We start from the raw sequence: 14,889 nt of genomic DNA, 5'->3' as shown, positions 1-14,889 counted from the left end.
CGGTCAGTGGTCAGTCATGAAAAAATAAAGTTCAAGCATGAAAAATCTCCTTTATGTCAAGTGGAAGAAGAGGGAGGTTGGGAGATTGAAAGGTAGAGTTTAAATGTTAATGCAACACTTAGAAATGTGCATATTCCATTCAACTTAAATGGAGTGGGGTAATGATGACAGCTGCAAATTGTAAATATTTCCAGCTTGAAAAGTTAAAAGCACAGTACATACTACCTATTATTATTATTAGAGAAGGAAAAGAATTGTTGTAGCAGTGTATATTTTCATCTTGCAAATTTATTTTATGATGACTTCAATGGATCGTTATAAGTAACAGACATATCTAAAAACGATTTGGACAAATTTGAGACTAGGCACATCTATCCCATATGCAACATTTTGGACATTTGAATTTAGAGGTTAAGGATGGTTGGAGCAAATGTCTTAAGTCTTTTATTGGGTTGAATTTAGATGTAGATGAATGTGAGGAAGTGGTGGAAATTAGGAATGTGGGAAGGATATCCTTGATAGTGGAAAAATTACTTAGATTGATCAATTCTTTGTTTTATTTACAAGTGGGACATATAAGTTAATAATGTAATGGAATCATACCCTATTCTTCTGATTTTTCACTCCCTAACTTGTTAATTACAATGTTTTAAAATGGATGACATATTATCTTCAGTTCATGTGATGATATTTGTGCAAATCCTCTGTGGATCTCAATATGTGGGGTTTCCTCACACGAATTGGCCACTGTGTAAGACTTCATTATTGTACAAAGTAATAAATTTTACATTTTGTGACATGCACATTGACATGATATTTGCATGTCAAGGAGGATTATTTTGAGTCTTTCATGATGTATGCTTGGTCTTGGCCATCTATAAATTGGTGGTTATATTAATTGAGTCTACTATAAATAAATATATGAAATATTATTTTAAAATGTGATGAAATTTACCAAATCTCAATTTATGAACCATAACTAATGCTTATATTTCTCATCATGTTGGGTGAATGAAATTTGATTTCTTTCATATACCAATATTAGTGTTGAAACCTAAGGATTACAGTAGTGAATAATGTTGGTTGGTACTGCATTTCATTTATTATGGGTCATTGAGTTGTGTGTTTGGTAAGTTATGTCCACCATTCTGCATTAAAATTTGATGTGTGAAGTGTGATCCTATTTTATGATATTCTGATAGGAAGGTAAAGGTCAAACAGGGTCTATGGTATGTGCATATCTTATATACATAGATACACTTGTTGAGGAGGCATTGCAATTGCATGCAAACCGTTGAAGCCATGTAAATGAAGGGGTATGCACCAATAATGAGAGTATCATGATAGAATTTACATTATGAAATTGTATGACTTAAACTCTAATAAATCATCACCAATGGTGTAAAAAATATTTATTTATATTACACATTGCCAAAAAGTTAATGTTTTGTGTAATTCAAGAGGTCCAAGCTTCTCATTCATGGGGTTTTCCAACACAAGTTTTATGTTGTCCACTAAGACCAATGTGGTCTATCATACCTTAAGAAAATAAGAATATAACTGCGATTCTTCAAAATCTATTTCTATGATAAAAAATAAGGGAAAGAAGCGCTCCAAGATCACCATAGTTGGGATGACTTAACACATCAAGAAGATTGTAAATGTGACAAATGTTAGGGAAATGAGAGCGATGTGAGTAAGAGCCGGGAAATTTAAGAGGAAGTTTTTTTCACCTTCCACCCTCTTAGTATTGCAAAGACAAAGTCGTCAGATTCTATTATCCCAGGGATTTTTGGGAGTATAACACTGCCTATTTTCACTTTGAAGCTCATGAGAATTAGTTCTTATCCTAGAGATGTTCACTTTTTTCTTAGTGTTGGTCAAAATAGAGAGATAATTCATGTTATCAAGGGTGGGGTTGATCACCTCCTTATAATATCTTAGCTTCCTTTTTCCCTTCAATTCCTTATTATCCCATAGTTTATCCTTAAATTTGGAGGTAATAATATCTTTGATACTATCATTTCTTCGCAAGATGATCTCCTCCTTTATTTACTAGTGGTTGAGCCAAGACTGGGCAGCCTTATACCACCCATGCTTGAGGCGCAAGTGGGGATTTTGACTAAATTTAGAAGCAATTTTGGGAAGCCTCTTGGATTCCATGTTGTAAATATTCTTCTTATACATCAGATACCTTAAGGACAGTCTTGAGGAAAGGACACTGACATTTGCTTTCACTATAAACCCGTGTACATAATTTATCCGACAAACACACTTTTCAGATGACGGTTGTGGAAATTGGTTGATGCATCATCCATGGCTTATGCGGATGCTAGATGATCCCCATGAGCATGATGGCCAATAAATAATGTTTGTAGTCATAGAGTACGTAATCTAATCTTGCGACATTAATGTTGAATACCCATTTGAAGTGAATTCAAATTTGAATTTCGAAGGGCGCTATTTTATTTATTCCAATATCTGGTGCTTTTAATTAATTAAGCTTTTATCGTAGCTTAGCCCTTTTAAGTTTTTGTGATAACCTCCCACAAAAACATTTTGCAAGTTTTACATGGATCTGGCTATGGATGTTTATATTCCAAAAGATTATGTCAGAAGACGCTGCAAGCCAAATATATCGATGCAGAAATGATATGGCCAAATTTCTTTCAACGATGTGGAGGCCGCGGCTGAGAAGAAGTTCCATCTGTTGGACAATAAGAATATGATGATCTCTGCTTCTATTAGTCATAGCAATAGCAACAGCGTCAAGGAGGACATAATTTTTAATTATTTCAATCCATAAACTCTTGCCCGACTATTTCCATAGTTCCTTGGTCTACAACTTCGAATAGCAGAGAAGTAGAATGTCTTCTCTCAAAATCTTGCGCCTCAAGCATGGGTGGTATAAGGCTGCCCAGTCTTGGCTCAACCACTGGGGAATAAAGGAGGAGATCATCTTGCGAAGAAAGGATAGTATCAAAGATATTATTACCTCCAAATTTAAGGATAAAATTAGGGATAATAAGGAGTTGAAGGGAAAAAGGAAGCTAAGATATTATAAGGAGGTGATCAACCTCACCCTTGATAACCTGAATTATCTCTCTATTTTGACCAACACTAAGAAAAAAGTGAACATCTCTAGGATAAGAACTAATTCTCATGAGCTTCAAAGTGAAAACAGGTAGTGTTCTACTCCCAAAAATCCCTGGGATAATAGAATCTGACAACCTTGTCTTTGCAATATTAAGAGGGTGGAAGGTGAAAAAAACTTCCTCTTAGATTTCATGGCTCTTACTCACATCGCTCTCATTTCCCTAACATTTTTCACACTTACAATCTTCTTGATGTGTTAAGTCAGCCCAACTATAGTGATCTTGGAGCGCTTCTTTCCCTGATTTTTTATCATACAAATAGATTTTGAAGAAGCACAGTTGTATTCTTATTTTCTTAAGGTACGATATACCACATTGGTCTTAGTGGACAACATAAAACTTGTGTCGGAAAACCCCATGAATGAGAAGCTTGAACCTCTTGAATTACACAAAATATTAACTTTTTGGCAATGTGTAATATAAATAAATATTTTTTACAACATTGGTGATGATTTATTAGAGTTTAAGTCATACAATTTCATAATGTAAATTTTGTCATGATACTCTCATCATTGGTGCATACCCCTTAATTTACATGGTTTCAATGGTTTGCATACAACTGCAATGCCTCCTCAACAAGTGTATCTGTGTATATAAGATATGCACATACCGTAGACCATGTTTGACCTTTACCTTCCTGTCAGAATATCATAAAATAGGATCACACTTCACACATCAAATTTTAATGCAGAATGGTGGACATAACTTACCAAACACACAACTCAATGACCCATAATAAATGAAATGCAGTACCAACCAACATTATTCACTATTGGAATCCTTAGGTTTCAACACTAATATTGGTACATGAAAGAAATCAAACTGCATTCACCCAACATGATGAGAAATATAAGCATTAGTTATGGTTCATAAATTGAGATTTGGTAAATTTCATCACAATTTTAAATAATATTTCATATATGTATTATATAGTAGACTCAATTAATATAACCACCAATTTATAGATGGCCAAGACCAAGCATACATCATGAAAGACTCAAAAGAATCCTCCTTGAAATGCAAATATCATGTCAATGTGCATGTCACAAAATGTAAAAATTATTACTTTGTACAATAATGAAGTCTTACACAGTGGCCACTTCATGTGAGGAAACCCCACATATTGAGATCCATAGAGGATTTGCACAAATATCATCACATGAACTGAAGATAATATGTCATCCATTTTAAAACATTGTAATTAACAAGTTAGGGAGTGAAAAATAAGAAGAATTTGGTATGATTCCGTTACATTATTGACTTATATGTCCCACTTGTAAATAAAACAAAGGATTGATCAATCTAAGTAATTTTGCCACTATCAAGGATATCCTTCCCACATTCATAATTTCCACCACTTCCTCACATTCATCTACATCTAAATTCAACCCAATAAAAGACTTAAGACATTTTCTCCAACCATCCTTAACCTCTAAATTCAAATGTCCAAACTGTTGCATATGGGATAGATGTGCCTAGTCTCAAATTTGTCCAAATCATTTTTAGATATGTCTGTTACTTATAACGATCCATTGAAGTCATCACAAAATAAATTTGCAAAATGAAAATCTACACTACTACCTCAATTCTTTTCCTTCTCTAATAATAATAATAATAAGTAGTATGTACTGTGATTTTAACTTTTCAAGCTGGAAATATTTACAATTTGCAGTTGTCATCATTACCCTACTCCATTGAAGTTGAATGGAATATGCACATTTCTAAGTGTTGCATTAACATTTAAACTCTACCTTTCAATCTCCCAACCTCCCTCTCCTTCCACTTGACATAAAGGAGATTTTTCATGCTTGACCTCTATTTTTTCATGACTGACCTCTGATCGATGTTGGAATTCATAGTTACTGTCACAACTGATTTATGATTTTCCTCTTACCCTGATATTCCAAAACCTTTCTACCTCTCTACTTATGTTCGCAATAGGTTTTAAAATCACAAAGAATAAGGACAAAAGATAGATAAAAAATTGAAACCTCTCAACGAGAGAATATACATTTGTAGATTCCTTTTGTCATCCAATTCTAGAAAAGTTGCACTTTCTTACCTCTCTTTTATGAAGCTTAATATGTAGTTTCTAAATGAAATTGTAAGTTTCATTCATGCATCTTAGAGGAGGCTACCTATAATAATAGAAAACAGTTTTTTAAAACAGTTTATTATAAAACTCTCTTAAAACATAATCAAACTGAAGGCTTCTTCCATTTAAGCTTAAGGTCCTCCAACAAATTCTAGGACAAATATTGTTGGCAACATCTACTTCCATGTTTACTAATATCAATAAGATTGATGAAATTATGTCTTCCAAACCTCAAACTTGATAATTTGTTACTCTAGGGATTGTCTCGTGGCAAGTTATGGTGAAAAGTATTTGTTCATGGTGCAAATAGTAATCAATGTTCAACCATAAGTCAAAAACAATTTGGTTGTGCTTATGTACATTGAATTAAACTTGGACAACATTGGTGGTAAACAAGACCTTAGGAAAATTTTCTAGTGTGTATCACAGGACATAGAATAAAAACTATGTCCAACAGAAAAGGGAAAAAAACCACACAAAAGTTGTGTGAGGTTAAAATAACATTCTCCTTACTATGAAATAGATGTAGAACTTCAGAAATTGGGATCCCACAAAAGTTGTTCTCCCTCTTTCAAATGCTCATAACTCTGATACCTACTACGTTATGGATGAAGTATAAACACTTAGTATTTTAAAAAACGTATGGAAATAATACCCAATAGAAAGTTATCTAAGATAAGAATACAACATTCCTTTTGAGATAATCTTCATATGAAGCATAGCTATAACCAATATGTGCATATACAGAAGACATGCACCTATAGGAAATATGTGCATATATGGAAGTCACACAACTTCTATATATGCACATCTTTTGTATCGCATATATTCCATATATGCGCAACTTCTATATATACGTATATATTTTGCATATGAAAAACTTTCGTATATGTGCATATACGAAAGTTGTGCATATACAAATGCTACGTATATATGTAGCTTGAAGTTGTGCACAACCTTTGTATATGCACATATATGGACATATATGTCCTAGCCATTCATTTATCCTCTTCGAAATCTTTTTAACGGCCACCTCCTAGCCATTCTAGAGAGTGGCCTTATACACTTTTCTAGTGCCTCATTGGATGTTGAAGTTGTGCACAACCTCTGTACAAGGGCAACTTTCATATATTCGTAACTTCTGTATATGCACATATACAAAAGTTATGCATATACGAAATATGCGTGCATATACAAAAGATGTGTTATATAGAATATGTGCATATATAGATGTTGTGTGATTTCTGTATATGCACATGTTTCGTATATGTGCATTATCTTCTGTATATGCACATATCTTCCATATATGAGCTTCTTCCATATATGTGCATATCTTTCATATATGTGCATATATGGAAGTTTCACATATATAGTAGATGCATATATACAGAATATATGCACATGTATGGAAATTAAGCATATACGGAAGTTGTGCATATATGGAAGGTATGTGCATATACATAATATATGTGCATATATAGAAGTTGTGCATATACAAAATACATGTGTATCTTTTGTATATGTGCAACTTCTATATATGTGTAGCTTCCATATATGTGCATCTACCGTATATACACAACTTCCATATATGCACATATACAAAAGTTTTGCACAACTTCAACCTCCATATATATGCAGCCTCCATATATGCACAACTTCTATATATGCGCATATCTTTCATATATGTCCAACTTTTTCATATGCAAATATCTCCCCCTCTGCCACTCTAGAGCACGTCACCAATTCCCCCCACAAACAAACAATGGTTATTTCTTCCTAAACTCACCACCACAAATACTATGTCAATACAACAAATTCTTGCTCTAAGCCAACCCATACTAGACTGAAGAATCTTCCACTAGTTAACAGAATCACCACAACACAAGGAAACTAGGCTCTTCATTAAAACTAAAGCCACCATTAAATAGAACAATGTGTTCACACGCCACGCATATGCCTTCACACACTTTTACATGTGAGGCAAATGCCATGACACCAACTCGTTAAATGCCATCGAGCCCATATGGGTGGATGTCGTCCACCGCCACCCCGGTACTTCTTGGTGCGCTCAACCCCATCGAAAATAAAAATAAATTAAAAAAATAAAAGTGCTAATATAATTATAATTAATAATTAAACTATCATCGATCCATCTTAACTCTGGATTTACCAAGCACTAAGAGGGATCAAATATCTTGATGTCCAAACTTCTTTTAAAGTGAAAAGAGATTTGATCCCTCTCGGCGCTTGGTATATATAGAGATAAGATGGATCTAGGCTAGTTTAATAAGATTACTATTGCTTTCTATTAATGCTCGTTGCACCAAGAGAGGCTCTCTAGCCCCGTATGGAAGAGATGTAATTTAAGTCATTTTGAAGATCATTCATACACTTAGTTGTTAAAATTGAACTCACTAAATAAAGTGGATTTAGTTTTTTGAAACATTGAAGATAATAATAATATTAGTAAAATGATATTCAATTTATATATGAAAAGATAAATAATATAAACATAATAAATCTTTTGCACAAATATTACTTCCACAAAATAACGGCCTAGATCCATCTTAACCACGAATCTATCAAGCACATAGAGGGATCAAGCCTCTTGAGATACAAACCTCTTTTAAAGTGAAAATATATTTAATCCATTTTGGCGCTTGATAGATCGAGGATTAAGATGGATATAGGTTGGCTTTTATATACACATATACCATATATATGTTGAATCCATATTTCCCTCTCTCTCTCCTCTATCTCCCTCTTCTCACCTTCTCTATTATCTCCCTCCATATCTCCCTCCCTCTCTCCTCCTCTCTCTCAATTCATCTCTCTTTCTAGTATTTTCACACATTTGAATTGGAATTTGCAATGTATTAGTAAGTGTTTGGTAGCACAACTTTTGTCAACAATGGGTGAAAGAGGAAAGCTGCCAGATTTTTTTGTGCATGAGAGATGATAGATTTGATGACTATATGTTTGTGAGTATTGCAAGTGAAATGAGACAACCATCTATGGCCTCTATAGTCAAAGTCATTTCTTGTATTGTTTACCTGAAATCAATTAAAGCAAAGTTTTTTTAGATGATACTGTGGAGGTCATGAAAATGCTCTAGGGTATGGTTGTAGCTTCTGATTTAGCAACCAAAATTCTATATACTCAAGATTATTTCGAGAGCCTGCTTCGAATGGGTAGTCAAATGATATATTTTTTGTCAAGTCTTTCAGTTCCAATTGCTGATATCCAAGAAGAATGAAAAAAATTCAATATTGTCAGACATTTTTATGGGGAGATGGATGAATTCATTTGCCTCATTGGAAGGACTATCATTTTCTATATGGTTGATGAAAAAATATAGGACTATGAACAATCCTTGTACTAGGTTGATTTGAGAGTGTTGGAAGCATTAGTGGTGGAGGGTAGGGTTCTCTTTTCCAAAGGGATCACTTACATTTTCATGTAATGAACAAGGCATCGTTTATTTTCTTGATCTACATTATGGGTAAATCATATATTTTAGCACAAACTTGCATGCAAATTTTCCCTCTAGAAGCAAATATGTGTTAAATTATGAACTTCTTACTATTGATTTTGTCAAAGACTAGCTCTATTTAGTAAGGAGAAAGCAATCGTAGGAGATTGGCAGAGGAAGAAGTCTATGGGGGATGATGTGTAGGGTATAAAAAAGATATTATTAGGCAAAGCAAAGCACCTTGATTGGTTGTAAGCACAATATTGAAATGGGTAAGTATTCCCTCAACACGTCACAATATAAATCAATATGATGGAGAAAGAGGAGTTCACTTTAATTTTAACCAACTCTTTTGTATTACTCTTATTCCTTTTGTTGTATTCTTCATTATATTTTTGTGAAATTTTAATTTTGCAGCATTTAATATTGATATGCAAAATTTTCATGATGTGAGTATGTTGCATGATATAGGACAACGTTGTTTAATTTTTTTCATTCTACTTTCACTGATTTCACACTTTTTTTTTGCTATTTATTTTCGCATGTTTTTAGCTTTACTATTACTGCATTTCACCCTACCAGATGTTAAGGTTCAAGTGGTTGTGGTTATGTACTTTGAATCCCTTGGTGTGTTTTTGTCTTTACCTTCTTCTTGTGTATATTGTTTTGGAATTTTTAATTCATCTAATGTCTTTCTTTGGGTTGCGATCTTTCGTTTGTACAAAATTAGGTTTTTCAATGCCTCCAAATCTATTATTGGTTATAGCTATGCTTCATAAGAAGAATATCTCAAAAGGAATGTTGTATTATTCTCATAGATATCTTTCTATTGGGTGTTATTTCCATCATTTTTTAAAAATACCGAGTCTTTATACTCCACCCATAAAGTAGTAGGTATTAGAGTTATGAGCATTTGAAAGAGGGAGTGCAACATTTGTGAGATCACAATGTTTGAAGTTCTACATCTATTTCATAGCAACGAGAATACTATTTTAACCTCACATCGTTTTTTTGTGGATTTTTTTCCCTTTTCTGTTGGACATAGTTCCTATTCTATGTCCTGAAATACACACTAGAAATATTTCCTAATGTCTTCTTTACCACCGATGGAGTCCATGTTTAATTCAAATTTCATAACCACAACCACATTGTTGTTGAATTATGGTTGAACATTAATTTATATTTGCACTGTGAACAAATACTTTTCACCATAACTTGCACTAGACAAGCCCGAGAGCAACCAATTATCAAGTTTGAGGTTTGGAAGACATAATTTCAATAGTCTTGTTGATATTTGTGTTATCAAAGTAGGTGTTGCCAACAATATTTGTCCTAGAATTTGTAGGAGGACCTTAAGCTTAAATGGAAGAAACCTTTAGTTTGATTATGTTTTGGGAAATTTTTATAATGAACTGTTTTAACAAATTGTTGTCTAATTGTTATAGGTAGGCTCCTCTAAGATGCATGAATGAAACTTACAATTTCATCATTACCCTACTCCATTCAACTTCAATGGAGTAGGGTAATGATGAAAACTACATATTGTACATATTTCCAACCCTGTAAAAATTAAAAGCATAGTACATACTGCCCATTATTATTATTAGAGAAGGTGAAGAGTTGTGGTAAAAGTGTGGATTTTCATATTTCATATTTCTTTTATGATGACTTCAATGGATCGTTATGTGTGACAGGCATATATGAAAAAGATTTAGACAAATTTGAGACTAGCCACATCTATCCCATATGCAACATTTTGGGCATTTGAATTTAGAGGTTATGGATGGTTGGAGCAAATGTCTTCAGTCTTGTCTTAGGTTGAATTCAGATCTAAATGAATGTGAGGCAATGGTGGAACTTAGAAAAGTGAGAAGGATTTGTTGATAGTGGAAAAATTACTTAGATTGAGCAATTCTATATTTTCTTTACAAGTGGGACAGATAAGTCAATAATGCAATGACATCATACCAAATTCTTCTCATTTTTCAAACTTTAACTTGTTAAGTACGATGTTTTAAAATTGATGACATATCATCTGCAATTCATGTGATGATATTTGCAAACATCCTATGTGGGTCTTAATATGTGGGGCTTCCTCACACAAAGTGGCCACTATGTAAGAATTCATTGTTGTACCAAGTAATCATTTTTACATTTTGTGACATGGACATTGAAATGATATTTTCATGTTAAGAAGGATTCTTTTGAGTCTTTCATGATGTATGCTTGGTCTTGGCCATATGTAATTTTATGGTATATATTAATTGAATCTACTATATATATATATGAAATATGCTTTAAAAATGCGATGAAATTTACCAAATATTAATTTATGAACCATAACTAATGCTTATATTGCTCATCGTGTTGGGTTAGTGCATTTTGGTTTCTTTCATATGCCCATATTGGTGTTGAAACCTAAGGATTCCAGTGGTGAAAAGTGTTGGTTGGTACTACAATTCATTTATTATGGGTCATTGAGTTGTGTGTTTGGTAAGTTATGTCCACCATTCTGTATTAAAATTTTGAGATCCCATTTTATTATATTCTGACATGCAGGTAAAGGCTGAACATGGTTGATGGTATGTGCATATCTTGTATACACTAATACCCTTGTTGAGGAGGAATTGCAGCTGTATGCAAACTGATGAAGCCATGTAAATGAATAGGTATGCACTAATGCTGAGAGTATGATGACAAACTTTACATTATGAATTTTTATGACTTAAAATTTAATAAATCATCACCATTGGTTTAAAAAATATTTGTTTCTATTACACATTGCCAAAAAGTTAATATTCAAGAATCCATTAAGTATTTATATTGTGTGTTATAGAGGAGTGGTTAATAATGATAAGGACACATTGTTTTAGTAAATTTCCATAACCATATGCTAAATTAGCAAATTGTACTCTCTATTTGACAAGAAATTGTTTCATTGCGTGTAATTCAAGAGGTTAAATATTCTCATTCATGGGGTTGTTCGACACAGCTTCTATGTCGTCTACCTTATTTTCATTTTCATCCATTAAGGCCTTAATATCCTTCAATTTTCCCCACAGAAGAGCGTAGAGCCCTATCATGATCATAACTACGCCCAACGTGTTGTATTCAGTGGATCAACGCTATTTGTGCAACTATTAATCTCCATATCCATTTAAATTTTAGGAATGGTGCAAATATTAATCTCCATCTCCATTTCAATTTTAGTAATGATTGAAAAAGGGTTAAAAACTATGCTTTATGTTCTATAAATTCAACATATTAATATAGAATTCAATAATATATAATTTCAACGTAGTGAGTAGGCAGTTAAAAATGTTAATATTTTTTTATGTTAGGCCTAACACCTACATATCTCCTCATAATGAGATATAGAGAGTTTCTCCACACAACAATTTATATTTTCAAATCATAATGTAGATAGTGAATAAAAATATTCATTTATAAATTACATTTTTTAGTTACAATTTATAATTCTTTTTAAAATTATTTATTTTTCATAATAAATTTAAGGTTTTTGGTTAACGTCGTTTGATGCCTCAAAATTCTCTTGAAAGTTTTCAGACGTCAATTTGCCAAACTAGGTCCTACTGATAGAAATGGTCTTGTGAGCTGATTTCTCCACTTTTTCCACTCTAAAAGCATCGACATGAATGAAAAACAATATAATGATCCAATCTAGGTCAACAGTGTGGATGTTGAGGATTGAGTTACAATTTCAATGGTAGATGACATGGAAGTACATATTTTTAACATACTAATAAGAAATCATTAACATCAGAAAACCTAAAAATCTTTAAGAATGGGATATGACTGCAGGAAGGATAAAATATAAACCAAGATTTGGATATGACCTAGCAAGCCAAGGTGTCTGGCTTACAAATGTGGTGCAATATCATGATGAGACATGGGTGTAAGACTACTATGTGTCAGTTGTATGAATGTTGATTTGGCATAAAATGGTACATCTTTTGAGTTCCATAACATTATTCCTAGAGCTTATAATGAGATGACAAAGCTCTCGATGAGCAGAAGATGATAATGACCTCCGATTGGGTGTGTTACGTTGTGTATGCTTTGAAACTTTGAAATCTTTGGCATTATGAAATAACAACCCGTATTTGTTGGGATTTGGCCATGAACCACTTGGTGAAAATATATTATATTGTTGAGATATGAATAGAAAATATGTGACTCATATTGAATTAAGGTCATCACAAATCAACGGGGTTACCCTCTACAATGATTGTCCTACCCATGGGAGTTATCTTCCTTCTCTTCTTTTGTCATAGGTTCAACCATTCCATAATGTATGTAGAAAAATCTATTTGTGCACACAATAATAACTATATATGAATGATTTGCTTCAACTAAATAATTCATAATATAATTTGAGTTTGTCCACTCACGATAATGCTTCTTAAAGTCTAGGCTTCCTTTCAACTATACTATGTTACCAAATAACCATTTTTCTATGAAAGCATAAATTGATTCTTATAATAACCAAATTGGCTTGTTACAAATGGATAAATTAATTTGTATTGTAATTAATTCATTTGAGTATATTTACGTCTTCTCAATTTATTAAAAACCAAACTTCTAATCTTAGCTTTGAATTTCCTTTATAACTAAAACTCAAGCCATGAAAGTTAATATAAGTTGATGTTTGTGAGACCTTTGTAATGTAAGTTGTATTATAATTTAATTCATTTGAGTAAATTAAAAAACTATATTCTCCCTCGGATTAGGGTGTGAGCTGGCGGACAGAGCCATTAAGGCCATCATAATGAAAAGCACAAGAAGTGATGGTTCCATTGCCTCCCACACATTTGACACGCAGGGCGTGGTGGCCGTCGGCAGGCTTAAGGCAAGCAAGAGGAGGGAAGGTGGCATTTGCATGCAATTGAGTTTACTGACCACAGAGAGAGAATAATTTGGAGGGTGTAAGCACAGAGGTGATGATGATGAAAGAGGAGCGGCGAATTCGGGAAAGAGATGAGATACGACGTCTTCAAACATAGATAATCGGGTATGTTAACTGGCTTAGCCTACATTCTGTTATGCTTCCCTACATTTGGTCTAGTAACTGGGGCTTTCATGGGGGCATGGGGTTTGTGTGGGCGAGTAACTCGGGCAGGGGAATTAGCCTGGAGGAGGTGGTTTGTGGGAACAATCCCAATTCCAAGGGGTCTTCTTGGTTGTTTCTTAAGTTTGGCATTCTGCTATCTTGCATGGGGATTATAGGGATGGGATGGGAGGGAGTTTGTCTAAGTGATTTGTTGTTTATTGTATGCCTGGCAAACCTGGGAGTTGAAGTTAAGGAAGTGGCAATTATCGTTGCAGTTAGATCACTCCAATTCCTAAAATACTCTAATGCCAAGCCCCTAAGGAGCATTAGGCGAGGGAAGACTGTCGCTAGTCGGGGTCTTCTTTAATGGGGGAATTGGCACGCAAAGAATGCTGGCCGGGCTAGCTTAAGGCAGTCACTGGGAAGCCGGGTGGTGAGTAAGCTAAAGGCATGATGCCTTGTGGGTGTTGGGGTTCAGATGTCAGGTCGCGGGGATGATCTGAGTCATGCTAAGCAGAGGATAAGTCAAGAGGAATGGGGGCAAAGGCAGTCAACGAGAGGCAACAGAGATGAGGGGTGCGGTTCCTTCAGGCTTGACCTCTGGGTTACAAGTTTGGTGGGTAGCCATGCACCTCGTCTCCAAGACCACGGTTATAGCGCGAGCAAAGCAGGGGTCATGCAGGGGTGTCTCGGGAGTCTCGGGTGGAGGTCCCTTATGCTCGAGGGTTATACACATAAATCATGGGTGACAGATTTGTTGCATTGTCAGAATCGTGGGATGAAGGAAATTCTAAAATTAACATTTTAGAAATTATGGTTTCTTGCTCCCACAATAGGTCAGCCAGGAGGTAACTTTCCTTATCCAAGAAAAGCATAGAGGTTTGTTTCGGACCAATGTTTGAAGGTGCTCGGAAGGTACAGGGGTATTGTGGCTATTGTTCGAGCAGCGATTACCAAGGGCCACAGGAAGAGAATGCAAGGGAGCGAGGCCGAGGTTGAGCCAAGCATCGCGGGCAAACATCGGGGCAAGAAGCTCGTGGCCAACCTGATCTAGGAAGCGACGGTTGCATATGCAGGGGGCACCATACGGGAAATC

Source organism: Pinus tabuliformis, chromosome 1_1 (genome assembly GCF_031772625.1).
Source record: "Pinus tabuliformis cultivar Carrire ecotype Pingquan chromosome 1_1, CPIR1, whole genome shotgun sequence".
In the NCBI taxonomy this organism is placed as follows: domain Eukaryota; kingdom Viridiplantae; phylum Streptophyta; class Pinopsida; order Pinales; family Pinaceae; genus Pinus; species Pinus tabuliformis.
This window is presented reverse-complemented; position numbering follows the sequence as displayed.